Source organism: Mytilus californianus, unplaced genomic scaffold, assembly GCF_021869535.1.
Source record: "Mytilus californianus isolate M0D057914Y unplaced genomic scaffold, xbMytCali1.0.p SCAF_10, whole genome shotgun sequence".
Lineage (NCBI taxonomy): Eukaryota > Metazoa > Mollusca > Bivalvia > Mytilida > Mytilidae > Mytilus > Mytilus californianus.
In genome coordinates this window covers 74,617,006-74,633,635 of record NW_026262582.1, presented here as the reverse complement: position 1 = coordinate 74,633,635, position 16,630 = coordinate 74,617,006, and the positions used below count along the sequence as shown (strand labels likewise).

General features: G+C 33.2%; 1 long non-coding RNA gene across 1 annotated transcript; it reads left to right on the top strand.

Moving 5' to 3' along the window:
• Positions 1 to 135: 135 nt before the first annotated feature.
• Positions 136 to 16,391, top strand: LOC127718533 (uncharacterized). The gene is made up of 3 exons (XR_007989882.1): positions 136 to 1,337; positions 12,151 to 12,276; positions 16,147 to 16,391. It is a non-coding gene; the product is annotated as an uncharacterized LOC127718533 (long non-coding RNA).
• Positions 16,392 to 16,630: the final 239 nt, after the last annotated feature.

Sequence of the window (16,630 nt, the reverse complement as noted above, 5' to 3'; positions counted from 1 at the left end):
GAATCAATTGAAAGACATTCCAGTAATTCCTCTTTACTTTACATCAGCTTTGGGACCAAATCGATCAGATAAAACTTAATTTGTTTCATTGTAAAGATCAAAACCAATCATTTGGCAGATAACAAGCGATGAACTTTCTATGATTTGTGTATTGGAAAGGAAATAATCTTTATCCTAAATGTGTTTTAGAATATGGAAAAACTGCAGACTAATTAGAAGCTTACAATTAACACTGATATTGCACTCAGACTAATTTCAAGATTCTGTAAATTAGATGATTGAAAAACTGCAGACAAATTAAAAGCTTGTAAATAACAGATCTATATGTTACACTGCGGCTATCTTCAAGATTTCGTAAACCACATGACGAACAATTCAAAATATGTAAAACAAAAACAAAATCAGTGCCGTTTATGTGATTAGTAGGAGATTTTGTTATTCTAAGAGTAAAATTGATTTTATTTGATCGGAAATACAGAAATCGACGTGACAACATACTTTATGAAGTGCATTTTCTCACTAAGTTACGTATGTGTACGACTTGTATGGTGTATGACTTTCAAATGATCAACACGGGTGTTTTAGAAATGAATTCCAAATAACGGGAACCGAAATTATTACGTACATGTACATTGTGTACTCAATAAATTAATGAAAATGACTTTGTTTGGTCGTAAGCACAAGTCATGTAACAGATTTGTCGAGAAGCAGTTATTTTAATTTGTCCTGTACCATTATTCTGTTTTTATCGGTTATATTTAACAGACTATGGTAGTTTTGAACAATCGGAAAGTAAAATGTCAGGAGATCTAACAGTTACAGCTATTGCACCTTTTATTCCTTTAGTTAACTCAATGTTTTTATTAAAATAACATTTACCAATGATTAACCATTAAAAGGAACAGCTACTCTCCCTCGAAAAGTATTCAATACAAAACTGATTTCAATAAAGGAATATATATGTATCGTAATTCCATTTACAGGAACGATGCCTCAAAAGATGAAAGTCTGTATAATGTAAGCAGATATAAAGAGTACGTAATAATTGTTACGATCAAAGTGTAAAAAGTTGAATTGGCCTGTAGCAAGTATTGATATCTGATGTCGTTATTTTTGCTGCAGCCCATGTGACTTTGACAATTATAGCTGTCAATATTCCGATATTAACTTATGTAACTAACATCCCATTGTAGTTACTTTTAATTACAGTTCACTTGGCGTTGAATATTTTAAAAATGTAGAAATGACAATATGAGTGCAGGACAGTGAGTGGAAATATCTGAATAGAATGGAAGTTTTAGTCGTTTTTGCCGTGGTCCTGGCCTATTTATGTTCAGGTTTGTACTAAATAGATATAAGAAGATGGGGTATGAGTGCCAATGAGACAACTCTCCATCCAAGTCACAATTTGTAAAAGTAAACCATTATAGGTCAAAGTACGGTCTTCAACACGGAGCCTTGGCTCACACCGAACAGCAAGCTATAAAGGGCCCCCCAAAAAAACTAGTGTAAAACCATTCAAACGGGAAAACCAACGGTCTAATCTATTTAAAAAAAAACGAGAAGTAAGGAACAATTATGAACCACATCAACAAACGACAACCACTGAACATCAGGTTTCATAAATACATGTATTATTTTAGGATAATAACACATTCGGCAAACATCGAAAGATTTATGTATAATTTGTCGAGGTATACCGAATAAACAAACAAAAATTAAACACATATCGAAAACCCGAAAAAGAAAACAAACAAACACAAACGTTGTACAGAAAATGTGGTAGGCCTCCAAAATTCTCCTTCATGTATTTGTTGGTGTTTTGTGTACGCGTTTTCTCCTTGTTCTGCACTTCTCAACACACAAAACCATTTTCTAGTATTTAAATGGTGATGTGATTTAAACTATAATAGTACATTCGACATGTGTGTTTGTCATATAAGATACAACTTTATCCTTGTGATGCTTACACTAATGAAATCAGTAAGTTAATGTTATTTGCATATCACTTATCAGTTAACAAGTTAAAAACCATATATGTTGACCCCTAGACGTCTTTTATTATTTGTTTGTGTCGTTTGGTTGCTGTCTTATATATGTTAGACTCAGATCGACGTCCGGTCTCTAATCGACGTCCGTTCCTCAAATCGACGTCGAAATCTAACGTCATGTTCTCAAATCGGTGTCCAATATTCTAATCCTGTAACCGACGTCTAATGTAACGTAACGAATAAAAAAAACGACGTCTGATCGATGAGGAGACTCTCATCGTGTTGTCTTATTTCATGCAATCACTATTTTTTTTTTAAATTAAGAAATAATTGTTTATGCTATGCTCTATGCTCAGTTTAAAATTGGTAGGCATTATATTTGTCAATATAGTTAAACTGAGCGTTAGCGAAGTGTAAAATATTGACAAATATAATGCCTACCCATGTTAAAATGAGCATACATCATGATATGATAGACCTATATCGATTCTAATAGGAAAATTTAGAACTTTTGTATTTCGAACAGGACCTATAATAAGCGTTTGAAAGGCATCCATTTTGATTTGATGAAGCCAAAACGTTATAGAGAACCAACCGTTTCACGATTAAAACATAAACAGATATTTACTTTAAATTTAGAATGGTTTATTTAATTTCCTGCCGAGCAACAACAATACAAATGTCAATTTTGATTTCTGCCGTTGCACTTTCATGGAGACCATGTTTTATTGGAATAAGAACATGGCTTTGTTTCCATAGCAAAAGAAGAACGTTATATTAGAACTGATCTTTGTTTATATTATCTGTCTCGTTTTGTCAAAGACAAAGATAACCGAAAGACATCTATAGGGCAGTATTCTGACTTAAACAATAGAAAGAATTAAAACGTACAGCCAATTGATGAAAAGTATAATTTTTTGGAATTATCTTTTTCAATATCTTTTGAGTTTTAGGTTCAACCCACCCTTTAATAAAATTGGGATTTCACTGCGACAATTCCAGAAAACGGACGTCGATCAGAGAAGTCCAAAATTAGACGTCGATTTGAGAAAAACAAAAAAGACGTCGATTAGAGAGACATAAAATTGGCCGTCGATTTGGATTGTTATCTTATTGTGACGTCAGATTTGGACGTCGATTTGAGGAACGAACGTCGATTAGAGACCGGACGTCGATCTGAGTCTTACATATATACCCTACATCTTCATTAACATTTAAAAAAACTGGAGGCTAGTATATGTTTTCTTCTGTTTTAAGGTGTATATAGGATCTACAATTATACCCTATGGGTAGTGCTCCACAATTAATGGAGGAACATACAAGAAACTGAACTGAACTGATCAGTATACAGATTTCAACAATTCGTTTCACCCCGCTACATGTACATGATTGTGTGCTTTACCTATGACGAAATCAGGAAGTCAGCTATTATATCTTTATAAATTAGTCAATTTCGAAATTTGGCGTCAAAGACAGATCTCTGATAGTCTCCGTTACATGTTTTTCAAAACTGTCTTGCCCAGGCCGGTTTAAAGCTAGATATATAGACACGTGTCTATTGTTGAAGGCCGTTTGTTTATACCTAGATGTCCTTTTTACTTTATGTTTTATCTAAGTCGATAGATTGCTGACTCGCTTGTGTATAACAATTTTCCTTTATTCCTTTTTTTTTTTTTACATTTATCGGTATGCCAAGCATACTGAAATGATTTGTTGTCCAGACCCTTTCCCCCATACTAATCAATTGTAAAAACGTACAACAATATCGGCTTCATTGGTGCACTTTTTTTGTATTGAATATTGCATCATCAGCCGACTGCGTTGGTCTCATCATCGCGGTCAAAACCTACAACGCTAGAGCATATGCCTAATCGATTATATAATTCATAATCTTATGTTATGGACTACTTTATATAGTATACGGTTTGCATCACTCCCTAAAAGTCGAGTTATCTAGCATACTCAAAAGGCAACTTACTAGCGTAGCATTATACTGGTTTATAAATAAATTGTTGTCAATAAACCAGTCCAACACTTTATCGATATATAACTAGATCCTGTCATTGCATATAATTCTAAAGAATATCAGACAGAAAAAATGAAATTCCAACATAAACAAATTGTTCTTTGTATGAGCTTCCGGGTGGATTCGACCCTTTCCCAATACCAGGGTATTGCCCTGGACCCATTCGGGGCATTAATCGGCCCAAGACCGCCTGCATACAGATTATGCATGCACTGCACGCAGAACATAGCTACGCTCTAGCGCTAGGCACTAGACTACATAAGATTTATAATTAATGTCTGAAAATTTACTGAAAACCCAATATATGGTCTTTCAACATTAAAGTAAACCGGTATATAACAGCCAGTAGACAATGCATACCAGTTAACGGAATAAAACCGTTATTTTCAATAATGTTAAAAGTCTCGAAGGTATTTTTCTTCATTTAAATCCTTGACAACCGTAAGGTCGTCAGTTATCGGAAACAAATAATAGATTGCAGTGTATACATGCTATAGAAATTCTCATTTCTATGCGACTTATCTAATTTGTATTGACAAAGTATTCGATTCAAAATAAAGCGATACATTTGTTGACAGTTTGCATGGTAATGTTGAAACAAGTAATTGGTTGCAGTCTACAGACATTCACATTACTTTGCAACTTATTTAATTAGTATTAACAAAGTATTAGATTCCAAATAAAGCGATACAGTCGTTTAAAATTTGCACCATAATGTTGACACAAGTAATGAAAACAGAATGTTTGTCGATACAAACTAAAAAGTGCCACTCCGCTTAAGAATCGTGATTCATAGATGGGAAGCCTAAACTTTTTTATATTTGATATTTTGTTCCAAATGCAAAGTGATATTTAAAACTACCAATGATTTTTACTTTTACCCATGGTCATGGCAGATGTAAATTATATGAAATACACTATGAAAGTCTGAATGGGGAAATAACTTCATAATCTTCACGTAATTTTATTATATTGTTTATTCCACTTCATTTCATTTCCAAATTGTACATGTTATACATTGTATACCTACTTTTGTATGTTTTGCGTGAACTTCCTCAAAACTTGATCATATACCTTAAAATCATTATGTTCCTTATGTCGTAACTACAATCCCGTTCCCTTTTCACGAATGTGACCTACCGAATTAGACTATTTACTGGGTTTGTAATAACATGAGCAACACGACGGGTGCAACATGTGGAGCTGGATCTGCTTACCCTTCCGGAGCACCTGAGATCACTCCAGTTTGTGGTGGTGTTCGTGTTGCTTAGTCTTTTGTTTTCTACGTTGTGTCTTGTGTATTATTATTTGTCTGTTTGTCTTTTTCTTTTTTAGCAATGGCGTTGTCAGTTTATTTTCGATCTATGAGTTTGAATGTCCCTCTGGTATCTTTCGCCCCTCTTTTATGATGTCTCGGTAAACATAAATGTAACTAACCACCATAACCCCTGAATTGTACATGTATCTGTCACGTACTCTTTCCAATTCGTAAAACTCGATATGAAGAAAATGTACGACTCTAAAACGGAAACCATTTTACGGTTCATATTTCATAGACTTCCAAACAGAACGCTGTGATATTAAAAGGGTCCATTTTTTCAAACATCTTTTGACCAATTCTATATGTTTATCAACTTTCTTCACTATACTCTATAGCTTATGGTAAAATCTCGCTCGAAGTAACCAGTTCCTTAGTACCGAAAATGCTTTTGACAGTTCGTTTTAATTCGCAGAATTGACAATAATATTGTTTTGCTTGATCATGTGTAGTTAAACCTTAATTAATATTGGTGCATTAATTGCAATCAAAGACGAAATTCTGAGCGCATTCTGCTAAGAAAGTGTTTCCATCGATTCTATTTTCCTGTTTCATCTATCAATGATATTCTACACTTTATTTTCTTCTCCAGTAATAAATCTATATAATTGAAGACAACGTCTGTTGAAAGCTGGTAATGAGACGTATCTGACATTTTCATTATTTGTAAACCTCCCTAGAGAAGAGTCAAATGGATTTCTTCCACAATAGTAATTCGTATACTTTTTGTTTGTATTAAAGCAAACTGGAAAATGTTGCAACAGATCAGCTGATCTCATCCATAATTTCTACTTAGATGCTTTTGAGGAAGAGAAGCAAATGATTAAATTGAGAATGGAAAAGGGGAATATTTCAAAGATACAACAACCCGATCAAAGAGCAGAAAACAGCCCCAGGTCATCAATGGGTCTTCAACACATCGAGAAAAAAAACGCACCGAATGCGGGCTTCAGCTGGCCTCTAAACAAAAATGTGAACATGTTTCAACAGTTCTAATGGTCTGTTGCACGATATTAATTCGGATGCATTTTAAGCATATAGTAGTACATTTTAAAATGTTGTAACATGTGTAAGCAGTCGTCAGATATCTTTTTCAATGCTACTTCTAACCTTTTTGTCTTTTATCGAAGCAAATTGTAAAAACAAACATTTAGTAGATATAAGAGATGTGGTATGAGTGCCAATGAGACAACTCTCCATCCAAGTCAAAATTTATAAAGTAAACCATTATAGGTCAGAGTACGGTCTACAACACGGAGCCTTGGCTCACACCGAACAGTAAGCTATAAAGGGCCCCAAATATTACTAGCGTAAAATCATTCAAACGGGAAAACCAACGGTCTAATCTATATAAAAAAGGAGAAACGAGAAACACTTATGAACCACATCAACAAACGACAACTACTGAACATCAGATTCCTGACTTAGGACAGGTGCAAACAAATGCAGGCATGTTTAAGCTATTCAAATTGCTATAACCATCAACATTTGACTGATCCGTTTCTTTTCACGATCTTAATTCACAAACATTTGAGGCGTTAATAGTAAAGTCCCACAATATTTCGACTGGTCTCTTTCACTATACTAATTCATATATACATTTGGAGCATACAGAAACAAAGTGGGAAGTCCGATACCAGTTCGACTGGTCGCTTTTACAATACTAATGCACATAAATTTGGAGCATATAGAAGCACACTTTTTGTTGATAAAGAAACAAATTGTAAAATGTTTCAACAGGGTGACTCGTCTTTTCCACAAAATTATATATAATAGATTTTCAGCTATTGCTTAATAAATCCTACGTGTTCGTTACTTATGAATGCAACAAAACAAAAACAAAACAAAAAACAACGTTTGTTGCGCATGCTCCTTATATAAGGACAAAATATTGACTTTTTATTCAGATATTCAGAATCAGAGCTGAACAGTTGTAAGACAAAACTCCTGTTTTTTTTTTAAACAAAGAATTAGGTTAACTATTTACAGAGTTATTGTTCCACGAAACCAATCCAATAACATTAACATTACCTAATCTACTGATGCGCAATTCGTCTCTCTTAAAGTTCTCATGCGCTATCGAGAACGTTTTTCATTGTCTATTATTTTTTTTTTGTCTCTTTATATGTGTTTTATATTTCGACGATTGGAGGAAATAAAGACTTAAAAATGTATGTCAGCAAACAATACATAATATAGTGGTCAGCTAAATGTCTTCTTAAACCTTGTTTTTAAAAGTTGACGGAAGGTCAAAGTTGAAGTCCGTGAATATGAATAACTTAATTATTAAATCGAGTCTTTGCCATTTACATTACAATCGATCGTTATCGGAAGAGTTCATTGTTTTATCATGTTTATGTTGTAGAGATACTCATCATCAATGGGTTAGATATTGACAAATATATCCGAATCAATTACAGCTATTAAGTGTCCATGACAGTAACTTTGTCACGCGGTCTAATCTAAATCCTTAATGCCGACCGTTGTTCAATACTAAGTATTCCATTCTGAAAATATATCCGATAGAAAAGGCGAGAGAGATACCAAAGGGACAATCAAAATGCATAAGACGAATAAAAAGGGACTAGAGAGTAACCAAAAGTACAATCAAAAGTCCATTCGTCACAACTCGGCCGATTCCGTACTTTCATCTAAAGATAGAAGGAGAGTAGCGGATTCACCCGAGGATTGCCGATTGTCAAAAGTCATAAGTCAAATAGAAACTGAAAACACTATGACTAAACAACTTCACAAACGACAAGACGGAAAGACAAACAGACGATTAAGAGATTGTCATATATACATATATATGCATGGATGCTGTTAAAAACTGAAAATGTTTAAAATGACAAATCTAAGATGACTTTTTTGTGTTGTTAGGTTGTCATAGCATTGTTTTATATTAATATCACCATTTATTAATATTCATATCTTCAATTACGCTCATTTGGATGGACGCAAAACACGTACATGCATTTAAGAATGACTGTAATATTTTTTTTCTCAAAAAATGTGGTGTACACGTCTGAATAACCCGCGTAGCGAGTTATTTAAAAGTATGCACAGATTTTTTTTTTTTTGTTATTTCGAATAGACAGAACAAATATTACAGTCATTCCTTATAATTTAATTAGAAATTTCATTTTTAAAGAGTCACATGACAAAATTGAGCTGATAGAGTCTTTGAGCTGATAGACAAAAAACTTTCAGCCTATCAGAAGACGTGTTACATCCAATATTATAAATTATATGACAAATAATATCACAACACACAAATAGACTTACAAAGTTTATATCGAAAGAATTACCGTTGAATTTTCACAAGGCTAAATACTGTTTTTATAAAGTCACATACCACCACAAAAGTATAAATTAACGGCCAAGAATTTCATATATACTATTTGTGAATTTGGAGACCTAGTGTCAAAATTCAATATTGTATTTCAAAGTTCGATGAATGAATTGTTTTACTTTTCTTTGACTGTTAATGACGTCTTTACAACAAATCAATTGAATTTTGGATGTGTATTGATTGAAAGTTTAGTTTTTAATTCATGATATATTTAATATTAGTTGTTATTGACTTTGAACTACCTGTCAGTAACTGCGAGTAATCTCAGATCTGTACTTTGTATCTTTTGTGTTCGTGTTAGTTGTTATTGACTTTGAACTAACTGTCAGTGACTGCGAGTACTCTCAGATCTGTACTTTGTGTCTTTTGTGTTCGTGTTAGTTGTTATTGACTTTGAACTAGCTGTCAGTAACTGCGAGTACTCTCAGATCTGTACTTTGTGTCTTTTGTGTTCGTGTTAGTTGTTATTGACTTTGAACTAGCTGTCAGAAACTGCGAGTACTCCCAGATCTGTACTTTTTGTCTTTTGTGTTCGTGTTAGTTGTTATTGACTTTGAACTAGCTGTCAGTAACTGCGAGTACTCTCAGATCTGTACTTTGTGTCTTTTGTGTTCGTGTTAGTTGTTATTGACTTTGAACTAGCTGTCAGTAACTGCGAGTACTGTCAGATCTGTACTTTGTGTCTTTTGTGTTCGTGTTAGTTGTTATTGACTTTGAACTAGCTGTCAGTAACTGCGAGTACTGTCAGATCTGTACTTTGTGTCTTTTGTGTTCGTGTTAGTTGTTATTGACTTTGAACTAGCTGTCAGTAACTGCGAGTACTCTCAGATCTGTACTTTGTGTCTTTTGTGTTTGTGTTAGTTGTTGTTGACTTTGAACTAGCTGTCAGTAACTGCGAGTACTCTCAGATCTGTACTTTGTGTCCTTTGTGATTGTGTTAGTTGTTAGTTTGCTTTGTATCGATCTTGGAGAGTTAAGCCCTTTTCAACTGATATTTATTATAATAGTTTCTTCTTATGTTGTCTATTGTTTTACATTTGTCATTTCTGGGCCTTTTATAGCTTACTATGCGGTAAGGGTTTTGCTCATTGTTGAAGGCCGTTCGGTTACCTCTAGTTAACTTCTACGCCATTTGGTCTCCGGTGGAGAGTTGTCTTTTTGGCATTCGTATCACGTCTTTTTATTTTCATATAATGATTGTTGTTATTATTAAAATTACAATAAAGGGAGAAAATTATATTAAATACAATACAACAATACATTTTCACCTGTCCACAGTGGGGTAGTCCGATAAGGGGACCGAAAAAAAACCTTTTAAAAGTCCCATGTGATAATCCTATAACAGAGGCTGATACAGGATAAACGTTGATGGCGTACGTCCCCTTTTGACACAATTTTTTTCTATCACGATTTTTAGAATATTTTAGCACATAATTGTCTAAAAAACATTCCGCCTTGCTCAGCTCGGCAGTATATATTACGTTTTATGCAATTCAAGTCCCCTTTCAAAAGTTATGGATCCGTCCCTGTATAGATAGGACATGCCCTTTCTTTTTTTTCTTCTCTCATAATCATCATAATACTTGAACTTATTTTACATTAAAAAAAATAGACAAGCTCAGTTTTGAGTTAGATATTTTGAAATACATCTGTAGTCAAATTTCAGCTAGCAGAAGAACTACTACTATCAGATTCCTACATAATTATATCATCAATAAAGAAAGAAGACAGTATCATATCTATATGTAGTATTCTTTCCATACAAGAAATCGTTACTTCTTAAGATAGCGTTAAGAAATTCCAATGACATATCGGGGGATGAATGCTTCAGTTTCTTTAATGTTATTGACAATTAAATCTAAAATTAGATTAGTTTGACGGTAATGCTTTGGAATATAGTCCCTTGTGGTTTTACATAACTTGTAATAGTTAGGTAATTGGATATAACACATAACGTAAGCTTCAACGCTCTATACGTCTTAATTGCACGTGTCACGATGAGGCTCCAGAGGGAATACATACTGTAGTTGTAAGCTATCAAAATAAATGATTGATGGGTGAAATAAAATGAGATCATGTGACGGTGACGTCCACTGACAGACATAAAACATAATCGTTTGATGCTATTAAGATCGACAAATCACATACATGTTTATTTTTTCCGTTGAATTGGTGTCTAATTTGAGATATGTGTATTGTATTTTAAGCTTGGTCAACGTAAAACGTAAGTTTTACTATCGCAAATTGAGTTTACCAAGCATGTGACTTTTTTTTTAATGAACGTTTCTTTTATCTATCGTATGATAGATATATGTAAATATATACTAGTTAACTTTACTAAGACCCCCTTTACACTTGTAAAACTTTAAATGTAAATGGGAAAGATCGATCTTCAATCAGAATTAAAAAATCCACCTCCAGATGTGGTTTAAAAAGATCGATCTTATTTGAATCGATCTTTCTTCAAGTGTAAACGCTTGGATCGATCGCGATCGATCTTTCTTCAGTTGAATGTTATATTTAACTGGATATGAAAATAAATCTGCGCACATTTGGCGACAAAAACACACGTGTTCTAAAAAACGATGGATGGGATAATAAAAGTAAATATGGATTCTACCGTTGTTGGATCATTCTTCTCAATCGATAAATTCTATTTCTTAGCTGCAAAACCTCATCTTCAAAGACAGAGACCGAATGACTTCTGACGTATGAACCAAAAAGATATTTAATATCTGCATACACAATTCCAATGATCCAACTATTTTCTACATGATTTTGCAGTGTGTCATAGTGCGCGCGAAATGCAAAGTCACGTTATTCTACTATTCCTTTTTTACCATTATTTGTTTACGAAATGTAAAGTAAATAGGACAAACCGGTTCTTTTTAAGTTGCAGTGTAAACGCACTAGATTAAATAAGATCGATTTCGATCGATCTTGCTTGTGCATATGTAAATCGAACTGGTCTCTAAGATCGATTCAAATAAAGATCGGTTCAAATTCGTACAAGTGTAAAAGGGGTCTAACAAACCCAATTTCAATAAAGGGATATGTAAGGTAAATGTAGAAAAGACAGCAACTCAACGATACAAACAAATGAATTTATTACAGTTTCCGAATCGCAGTATTGTATTGTGGGTAATAATATTTATAGTGTGTACACAAAGAAAGAAAAAACAAAACAAAACGTTCTGATTCGTCTTCAGTCGACATACTTCTTTTTGGTCGATATATCCACGTGTCGACCTTATACAAAGGCTGTTATTGTATTTTATATATATAGATCATATGTACATAAATCATTCCCCACGTGGAGTTCAACATGTTTTAACTCACATCTTTACTGCTTGAAAGGAGAACTCTGTTATTCAATTAAGAACAATGAGAGTTATCTCCCATGCTTCAAAACTAAATTGATTAATTGACAGTAGCAGTAATATTATCGTTTTTTTTTTTCCAGAAAGCAATGGTCTTATGTGTTATAAATGTGAAAATGAACGAAACAACTTTCTGTGTGTAGGAGAATATAATCTGAAGCAATGTGATTCAGGATTCGATACTTGTCAGACGACCGTGTCATACTCAGGTAAATATAATCTAAAGCAATGTGATTAATGATTTGATACTTGTCCGACGACAGTGTCTTACTCAGGTATAATATAATCTGAAGCAATGTGATGCGAGATTCAATACTTGTCAGACGACAGTGTCATACTCAGGTATAATTTATATTATATGAAACAATGTTATTTAGGATTCGATACTTGTCAGACGAAGGTGTCATACTCAGGTATAATATAATCTGAAGCAATATGATTCAGGATTAGATACTTGTCAGACGAAGGTGTCATACTCAGGTATAATATTATCTAAAGCAATGTGATTCAGGACTCGATACTTGTCGGACGACAGTGTCATACTCAGGTTTAATATAATCTGAAGCAGTGTGATGCAGGATTCAATACTTATCAGACGACAGTGTCATACTCAGGTATAATATTATCTAAAGTAATGTGGTACAGGATTCTATACTTGTCAGACGACGGTGTCATTCTCATGTATAATATAATCTGAAGTCATGTGATTCAGGATTCGATACTTATCAGACGACGGTGTCCTACTCAGGTATGATATAATCTGAAGTCATGTATTTCTGGATTCGATACCTGTAAGACGGCTAAGTCATACTCAGGTATAAATAATCATACAGAATATAATCTGAAGTCATGTGATACAGGTTCGATACTTGTCAAACAACAGTATCATACTCAGGTATTAAATTATCTTAAGCAATGTGATTCAGTTTTCGATACTTGCCAAACAACAGTGTCATACTGAGGTATAATAAAATCTGAAGTCATGTGATTCAGGATTCGATACTTGGCAGACAATAGTGTCATACCCAGGTATAATCCGTAGAATATAATCTGAAGTCATGTGATTCGGGATTCGATATTTGTTAGATAAAAGTTTCATACTCAGGTTTTAATCATATAGAATGTAATCTGAAGTCATGTGATTCAGGATTCGATACTTGTCAAACAACGGTATATTCAAAGTAATGTAAAATTTGTAATTTGTATCAACAAGACTTCAAAACAACATGTACCGCTAAATAATGTTACACAGTAATAGTATAAATATAATGCATATGTTGTGTACAAGTTGTAATTTCGTACAAATTATAATTTGTACAGGGTTTTTGTACAAGTTATCAGTATTTTGACACACACCTTCTTTCACCAGGTGATACAAGTTTATCTTTAATATTTATCCAGTTTGATGTTTTACTCACAAATGTATATATTTCAACCTAACATTAAGCACTGTCCACTATATCATAAAACTACAAATAAGGACACATCATTGGTTTAGATTATATTTTTATTTTTTGACTAATACCAAATTCTATGTCCACAAAATATAGTTTAGTGTTTTTATATAAACTTTGTGTCAGTACTATTTGCAAGACTGTAGCGTGTAGTTGTAGAAATAAACAAGTGATAAGCTTAACCAAAGACACTGTGCTTATTTTTTCTAATTATATAAAGAATTTCATAAAATACTGATAACTTGTACAAAAATACTGTACAAATTATAATTTGTACAACATTACAATTTGTACACAACACATATAAGCAAGTCTAAATTGAAAACAACGTTCAAATCTATGATTGCGTTGAATAAAAACCACAATCTTTATAGGTGTGCCTGCAAAACAAATTTCTTGGTAGAGGGGTCTAAATACAGCACAAACAACATTTTCCAAAAGACCAAAAAAGTGAAAAAGTATATTTTAACAAAACGCATTTGACTAGCAGGTCGAACAACGGATGTCCCTGCTGACTGCCATTGGCGATTGCCAAATAAACGGATCACCAGATGTAACAAAATGGATCTTAACTATTAATTAAATACCAAACATGCGGAAAAGATGGTATACCGCAAACATGAGGTGCCAAAATTAGTACACCATATCCGCAATTAATGTCTCTTCAGTGATGTTAGGAATCGAAACGGTATTTGGAAGGCCATATAATTTACCTCAATTCAGGATAGACTCTTGAATTTTGAAGAGTCGTAATAGGATGAACGGATCATATAAACCCGAAGGCAAATATAATACAAGTCCCAACGAAAAAATATAAACAGGTCTAAATTGAAAACAACGTTCAAACCTATGATTGCATTGGATAAAAACCGAATATAAGGACATATATATAGTTAACAAAACGGAAAATGCGCAACATTTATCGGATTATTCAAATTTGATCTTTTGGGCTATCTTAAAAAAATTAAATATTTTTGATAAATAATCAGAAGTAAACCAGAAGTCATGAAATTCAGCTGTGAAATGTATCAAAATAAAATTAGGCATTGTTTCGAGGGAATTGCGGGCTTCAATTAATAATTTGCTGGTTGCAAATTTTGTTTACTGGTGACGGGCAAGAAAAATCAACGTTAATTCTTTTAATGTGTGCATTTGTAATGAATGACAATACAATATGTTATTGTCTTTGTATTTTTAACCAATTTTGAGTGTGTGGATGGGGGTTAACAGAATAGGGAATAATGGGCAAATGATATAGATAATTAAAATATAGAAAAATAAGCCAAGAAAACAAAGAAAAGAGAATAATGAAGTGCTAAAATATAAAGAATAGAGAATAATGAGGTCCTGAAATATAAAGAATAGAGAATAATGAGGTCCTGAAATATAAAGAATAGAGAATAATGAGGTCCTGAAATATAAAGAATAGAGAATAATGAGGTCCTGAAATATAAAGAATAGACAATAATGAGGTCCTGAAATATAAAGAATAGAGAATAATGGGCAAAAATTATAAAGAATAGAGAAAAATAGCCTAAAATATCACAGAATACAATTTCAGATCATCTATCGTGGAATTTATGCCTTTTGTCGCGTTAACCAATCACAATATATGATTTAAGAACTCTAACAAAATATCCCTGATCTGGAATGAATTCAAAGGAAATCGGCCCTGCATGATAAATTGGACGTAACTGTGCGATTAATCATACCTTTAAACGATTGCAATCTAGGTACAGTTGTTTAAATTCTAACTGGGTCCGAAGCAAGCATGAACACGTGAGAAGTCTGTTATTAATTTATGAATCATAAAAATTCACCGAAGCTAACCTGGTGATCGAAAACGCAAGAAGTTCTAACATACGATCGACCACATTGTTTTCTTCTAAAATAAATAGAATGAAATCAAAGAATTCTGCACCGTTGAAATCTGTAAATGAATTTAAATTAGAACAGTGTGACCTATTTTTAACCAAATATTAATGTCTGTACAATATCGGATTCCTGCTGTTTTCACGATTGTTCAATAAGTTTCTTTGTACTACCGTCTAAAGTCCTTATACATTTAAATAATGACGCTATTGCTATGAACAAGTGAATGCGATGACTTTTTAACAGTAGGTAATGCCAAAAGCCATGAACGACCGGAACAGGTTATGGAATTCAATCATTACTCCAGGTGCTGTTAATTATGTGTTTGGGCATTACATTGTACCAACTTTTTTTTTGTCATACTTTTTTCCCGCTGATACATATAATTAACCTTGCTTCAACTAGCGAAAGTTCCATTAGTAAGAGGTATTGTGTTTAGAAACCTGTTCGAATCATGTCAGTTTTTTTCGTTATTACTAATGTGAATTTGATGACTTATTTCACTCGTTAATTTATTCACAAATATATTGTAAAAAAGTGGTCCTTTTTATTTTGTACGGACGAAATGTGGAGTATGCCTCAATGAGTCAGCAACCGATCAACACAAGTAAACAGAAGACATTGAGGATTATACTACGTATTTCATTCTCTTATAGATATTTTGTTAAGAAGCAGATACGACATATTTAAATTATTATCATTTACCATAACTTTAACATATTAAGTGATGTGTTATTTGTTTTCTTTTTACAGAGGTAAGCGAACAGCTTTCAATAATCAAGACCTGTACGAAAAATTCCTCGTGTCACCTGCAAATAAAAGAACATTCGGAATCCGACCCATGTGATCAAACAGGAAGTAGCTGGATATGCACCACCTGTTGTAATGAGGACGCATGTAATTTAAACAATGCACCTAGTAAAGCGTCGTTTTCATCCGTTCTGTCATATATGAATATATTTTTGTATTTATACATTAAATGTATTGTATAAAATCTACTTTGTCTTTATCATTGTAACTTCAAAATAACCAATATAAATTATAAAGTTACTAGTGAGCTGATACGACATTATAAAACGTATACGCTTTCCTATTGGCACCAACTAAACTCCTTTAATATGAGACTTGCTACTGTAGATTGGCAGTTTAAGGCTAAACGCTATAGAGCTCCCTGGATTATTAAATAAATGCACCTGAGATCACCCCTAGTTTTTGGTGGGGTTTGTGTTGCTTAGTC